Genomic DNA, 6,490 nt, shown 5'->3' on the forward strand with positions numbered 1-6,490 from the left:
AGGAAACCCCAACTGCCTTTCAAACCAAGCTTCTGACCCCTCCCATGAGCCTCTGAAAGGACAGGGTCTGCTCTCCCTCAAGCCACACCCACTGCCTCAGGCTGTAGAGTGGACACTGGGGCTAACTGCTCATGTCTCTCTTGCCTCTCTCCATCTACACAGATGGTGTCATCCTCCTGAACCTCCTAGATGCTTCCTCTCCCAGCCTACTCTTGCCCCTCCATGTAACCCCAGCCCTGGCCTTTCACATCCTAAACCCCTTATTTTCCACAGGAAAAGCAGTTGACTCTTCTTTAAGTCTGAAAGCAGGGGCCACTTGGGCGTTTTCATCTCAGGGTCTCCTTGAAAGAATAAATTAAATTCAGTGTGTACCTGTCTCAGTATGGTCATGGGCTAAGAATAGCTTTGATGTGGTTATGGGGAGCTCACCAGAGAAGACCACTCAGACACATTTTATAGCCATTTACAGCTTTACTCCAGCTGACTAGTACTGCACTTAGATATTTGGGACCCAATGTAGCTCTGAGATTTTAGAGGAAGGGACTTCGTCTTTTTTTTTTTTAAACAATTGATTAAGTCAATTTATTAAAATAGTTGACTTAGGCATCTGTGACTTTAATCTCCATTCCTGGTTCAATACTGATGGAAACAATCTGCTCAACAATCTTGGAAGGACTGTGTAAATCAATGAGTCACTTGTGAATTCCCATTTGGAAATGATCCCATATCTTGGAACCTTCACCCCGAGGTGTTTTTCTTGTAGTGATTCTCAGTGTCTTAGTAGGCATGCACACCTGCCTTTCAGATTCTTTTCCTTTGCACTTCGGATCAAGTCAGCACACACCTCCTCCGGTGACTTCGTGTTGCGGCTGGTGAGCATGATTTGAACTCAGTGAATCACTATCTCAGATTCCACAGGCGCCTTACAGTATCTTAAAAATCTGTGAGTGTGGTGCAGCATTCTGACAGACGTTTTCCTCGGCAGGAGCCAACAGCAGTGAGTCAGGACCCCAGCAGACTGAACAGAGGTCCGCTGCGTGCACCACGTCTCAGAAGAGTCAGGGACGTTTTGTTTGTTTGTTTTTGTTTTTTCAAGATAGGGTCTCTCTGTGTAGCTTTGGAGCCTGTCCTAAAACTCATTCTGTAGACCAGGCTGGCCTCAAACTCAAGAGATTCCCCCTGCCGCTGCCTCCCAAGTGCTGCGATTAAAGGCTTGTGCCACCATCACCACCTGGCCACTAAGAGACTTTTAAAGGCAAAAAATGACATTCTGTTATCTCAACAGCTGCAGGGGGAAGCTTTGTGCAAGCAAGCAGTTTAACAGCAGCCAAGATAAGTTCGATGGGGCATCTTAACCTTGGGTTCCTAGAATAGAGGTGGGTAATTCTCTACAGACCTTCCTGTCAAGGATATCAAGTTCTAGTTAAACTTAAAATGGCCTCAGCACATATTGTAAAATGAAGGAACCTCTGCCTTGTCTTACCCCGTCACAATGTGCCAAAGCTTTTGTGGGAAATAAAACAGAACTAAAACAAAGCAGAATTTAAGAGGGAGGGAGGGAGGGAGGGAGGAAGGGAAGGAAGTGAGAAGAGGACCTTGGACAAGCCTAACACGTTTACTCCCTGGCCCCTCGCAGAAGCTTTGCTGGCCTGTGACCCAGAGGCAGGCCTGGCATCCTAGACAGAGTTGCTATCGCTGCGACAAAACACCACGGCCAAAGCAAATTGGAGAGGGAAGGGTTTATTTGGCTTTACTCTTCCACAGCACTGTTCCTCATCACCGTCAGGAACTCAAACAGCGCAGGAACCTGGAGGCAGGAGCTGATGCAGAGGCCGCGGAGGGGTGCCACTACTGACTTTCTCCCTGTGGCTTGCTCAGCCTGCTTTCTGGTAGAATCCAGGACCACCGGCCCAGGGATGGCACCCACACACAATGGGCTGGGCCCTCCTCCATCAACCACTAATTAAGAAAAGGCTCTACAGGTGTTTTCTTAGCGGAAGCTCCCTCCTCTCTACGGACTCTGGTTGGGTCAAGTTGATGTAAAGTCATCAGCACACCTGACAAGCAGCAGGGACTCAGCAAACGCTGTCAGGGAAAGCCCTCCCAGCTGGCAGCAGGAGGAGGCTGGGCTTTCTGGGGAGAAGTGGGTTTTAGCTCTGATGCGATGGAGTGTGTTCGGGGCGGGTTGGCCACAGAGTTCTTGAGTTCTGGTTTCTGATTCTGGGAAGGATGACTGAAGTCTCTGAATGCTGACCCTGAAGCAGTTTGCTGCTATTAAGGGAAGGGGCACTGAAGAGTGCATTTCAGGTATAAACTTGAAAATTTGCACTAAAATTGCCCGGGGCTTATTATCACTTCCCATGTCAGAGTCGGGTGGGGAGATGTATGTTTTCTCCTTTCCAGAGAGCTTCCAGGATACGGCCATTCTTTCAGGACCACAAAGACAAAGGGGAGAGCTAATGAATTTATGTCCGATTTAATCCAGTAATAGCAGGCCTCCTCTACGAAGTATAATATATATATATATATATATATATATATATAATATATATATATATCCCATTATCCTGTAATAAACCTTTATGAACTCACACTGTTTTCCAAAACACATGTATCACCAACTCCACAGCTAACATAAGCCCTGTGTTGAAAGGTTATATTCCTGAGAAATTAAAGTGAGTCCCGTAGTGAAATAATTTGGCATTTCAGGAACCATTTCTTCCGCACAGTGAATGTCAAGGAAAGCGGAAGACAGTCTCTAATTAATGCTCAGGAGCCAAGAGCAGAGCAGATTCATTCTCACCTAAGTCCAGTGCTCGAGGCTGATTAGTCAGATAAACAGGTCCGCCGAGTAATAAATATTCTGTCGCCTTGTCTATTTTCTCTTCCCAGCAAAAGGCAATCTCCAGTTCTGCCACTAACAAACAAAACAAATGGAGAGGTGTGGGGTTATTTCCTGAGCCTTTTGGGCATGTTTTGTGACCTATGATTTGGCTCAAATGAAAAGCTAAACAAGAACGTGTGTATTCCAGGTGATGGAGACGTACAAAAACTTGGAGTCGGGAGGGAGGAGGGCGGGTTGTGGGGCCAGGGCTGAAGGGAATGGCTGGCACTCTATAGGAGGAGGCTGACAGATCAGCAGGGACAGGTCCTCTGCGTGTGTGCGTGTGTGTGTGTGTGTGTGTGTGTGTGTGTGTGTGTGAGTTGGGGAGGGCATAAGGACTCCTTAGCAAGCAAAGGAATAAACACTTGTGCAGTCTAAGCAGCTGGCCTCAGAAGGAGAGGGCTGCTTGGAAATGTTTGTGGACACTTGTGTTTGGAACTGTCAGTGTAATAAGGGACATGGTGACCCTCATAAGCCTCCTAGGTTCTCTTTGCCCACACAAAGATGGGTGCTTGCTTTGCAAGGGTTGTATAAGCATGGAGAGAGGATCTAAACACACTGGAGAGGCCCCAGCACTTGTTTGGGATGCAGTACCCATTAGTGATTTATTCTGCAACATCTGACATCTCCAAGCATCTTTTCTTGTAACCATAGCAACTAACTACACTATGGGCCGGGTTTTTATCACAACTAGTTAAGCTGTGAAGCCCTTACTCCTTATGAAGTAGAGCTTTCTGACACATTTACCTTATAGATGAGGAAACCGAGGTCCTGGCAGGATAGCCTCACACATTGACACACCAACCAGCTGTGGAGCTGAGATGTGGTGCTTTCATCTTCTCGTATCCACAAATCTGATTTGTTTATTATATACAAACCGGCCACCTGAGTCTTAAAAAGGATTGCTAAGGCACATGCATTATTGTCAAAATGACTTTCTATAAGGGGCTGTTGAGGCAGTCTGAATGGATTGTCCTTGGCCAGTTAGCTACAACGAATCCAAGCCAGGACCAACTTAACTTCAGCTTGTGTGCCCTTTTGATGAATTGCAGGTCTGTTCGAGTAGTGTGAGCCCTTGCTATTACATCAACATCCCTCTGCTCCCAGCTCTGTGTCTGATACATGTCAAAACTACCCGAAGGAAAGGGTTTTGGTGGCAAAGTCCTCCCAGAGGCCAGCAGCCTCCATTTACTGGACTGCTACTTTTTTAAACAGATTCTTGTTTATACTTACATCATATATGCATATATACTAACACCCAATATTTTCATACAATATTTAATGATAACCGTGTACCCAAATTAATTTGATCTTCAAAAGAAACAACAGAGAGCAACATCTTAAGAACAAGAAACAAGAGATGGCAGAGGAAATCTACATGTGTGTTGACAGGTGGGTACAGCTTCACCTGGAAAGAGCGCATACTGACAAGATAGGATTATTAACTGTTCTAGTCCCTGCAAACTGAGAAACTTCTCCAGGATCTCATTCATGCCATTCATGGATCACAGCTATGAAAAGTTAGACATGGGAACACCGCTGGGGTTGAGGGTGTAGAGAATTCTGCCCCGATCGCTGTCTGCCTGCCGCTCCAGCACAGTGTGACCTTATCTGCTCCATATCCAGGACTGGGTCAGTCACACAGCACCACATACCACTCTGGCTGCACACTGGGAAGCAACACTCTGAGTATCACTAATAACCCAGAGGACCACTGTGGCCTTGGACGTGCTGAAAGACTAAGACTGCACCGTCTTCGTCCAGAAATGGCCTACCCTCACGCCTTTCCCTAGGGATGCCCGGCTGGCTTTAAAGGGACCCACCAGACAACTGACAGATGCCAGAGCTGCTGGCACTTGTGAAATCCTTTGATCTTGAGAAGAGAGTCCCTTTGGAGAGATGCTGCTTCTAGATGCGAAACTTTCTGTTCATTATTGCCAGGGAAGTGCGCAAGAAAATCCCAATGGAAACACAAGCATTGTGAATACCCAGCTGTCAGTAAGATCATCCAAAAATTTGAAACAATTTTTTTTTTTTGGTTTTTCGAGACAGGGTTTCTCTGCAGCTTTGGAGCCTGTCCTGGAACTAGCTCTTGTAGACCAGGCTGGTCTTGAACTCACAGAGATCCGCCTGCCTCTGCCTCCCGAGTGCTGGGATTAAAGGCGTGCGCCACCACCGCCGGCGCGAAACAAAATTTTCTAATGGCTGTATTTCTTTAAAAAAATGGATCACAAGTGAACATGTAAATAAAATCCCCCGAAACCTTACGAGTTCAAAAAGAAAACGTGACTAAACACATCAAAAATAGCGAACAACAGAAGCTTGAAACCCAGGAGCAATAACAAAAAGAGTAATAGAGAGATTTTGCACACAGAAATAGTTTTCCCCTAGCAAATGAAAAGGGAAAGGAAAGCTATAATGTATTAATGTGTAATCCGTTTCTTTCAGCAGTGGTGTTTTGGCCTGAGTTCTGTTTGGTTCGGTGTTCACACAACTGCTCCTACTCAGTTCTCGCTGTGTGTGTTTTCACCTGCAACTTGTACTGTTTGGGGGAATCAAAATAAATAACGTATACTAAGCGATAGCTGGTTCTCGAATTGTTTTAAAAATTTATTTTAAGGGTGTGTATGCATGTGTGTCCGTGTGCGAGTACATGCAAATGAATGCAGGTGCCCACAGAGGCCAGAAAGGGGCGCGAAATCCTTTGGACGGGAAGTTAGAGATGGTTGGTTGTGAGCCTCTCAAACTGGGTACTGGATATAAATATAAGTCATATAAATCATCTCTTCCAATAAGTGTTTTACTTGCCTCTTTATTACCTTCCCTGGGATTCCAGAGCACATGTGTTAGGCCACTTCATGTGGTCCACGGGACTCCGCAACTTTATTTTTCTTCAATATTTTTCTCTCTTTCCCAGAGAAAGGCCTGTTTATTGATCTGTTGTCACATCTGCTGAGGATTCTGATATTTCTAAAGTGCAGCTGTTCCCAGTTAGGTGATTTTTATTTTAGCATTGAGCTGTTTACACCCCGATTTTTATATTGTTTGCACGTCGCCTCTGTTGCACTCCCCGCAGGGGGCCTATTTTCTCCACTATTTAGATAGATTGTCTTTTAATTCCTCCGACATATCCATCACTGTAGTGTGGAAAGACTAGTCGGCTGAGGCCAAGAGATGGCCCAACTCAGTCAGGTTCTATTCACTTCTTTCTTTTTGGAATATGGACATGATGCCACGTTTCTTAGCAAGTTTAGTCCTAACCGATGATGCTGTAAACTACATACATGTGTGTGGTCCCGGACTGGATCCTGCCGAATTGTTCCAAGATCTATTGGGTATGTCTGGAATCTGCTGCATGCTCTCTGTCTCCCCGTGGGGCTCATCGCTGACACCCACTCTCCTGAAAGCAGCCAGCTATGAGATCTGCTCTCCCCATGACAGGCACGTGTGAGACCCACACTGATGCCTTCCTTCTCTGCATTGGATGTTGGTCCCTCTGGCCTCCTCTGCACTCACACAGTCGGTGGTCAGACTAGGCTCTGAGCAGAGCTGAGGTCCTAGCTCATGTTTTTTGTAGCATGAATAAGAAAAACCCAGAGACAGATA

General features: G+C 46.0%; 1 pseudogene; it reads right to left on the minus strand.

The window, feature by feature from the left end:
- Positions 1-599: 599 nt before the first annotated feature.
- On the minus strand, positions 600-961 carry LOC119827778 (annotated as a pseudogene).
- Positions 962-6,490: the final 5,529 nt, after the last annotated feature.

The sequence above is a fragment of the Arvicola amphibius genome, chromosome 1, assembly GCF_903992535.2.
Source record: "Arvicola amphibius chromosome 1, mArvAmp1.2, whole genome shotgun sequence".
NCBI lineage: Eukaryota > Metazoa > Chordata > Mammalia > Rodentia > Cricetidae > Arvicola > Arvicola amphibius.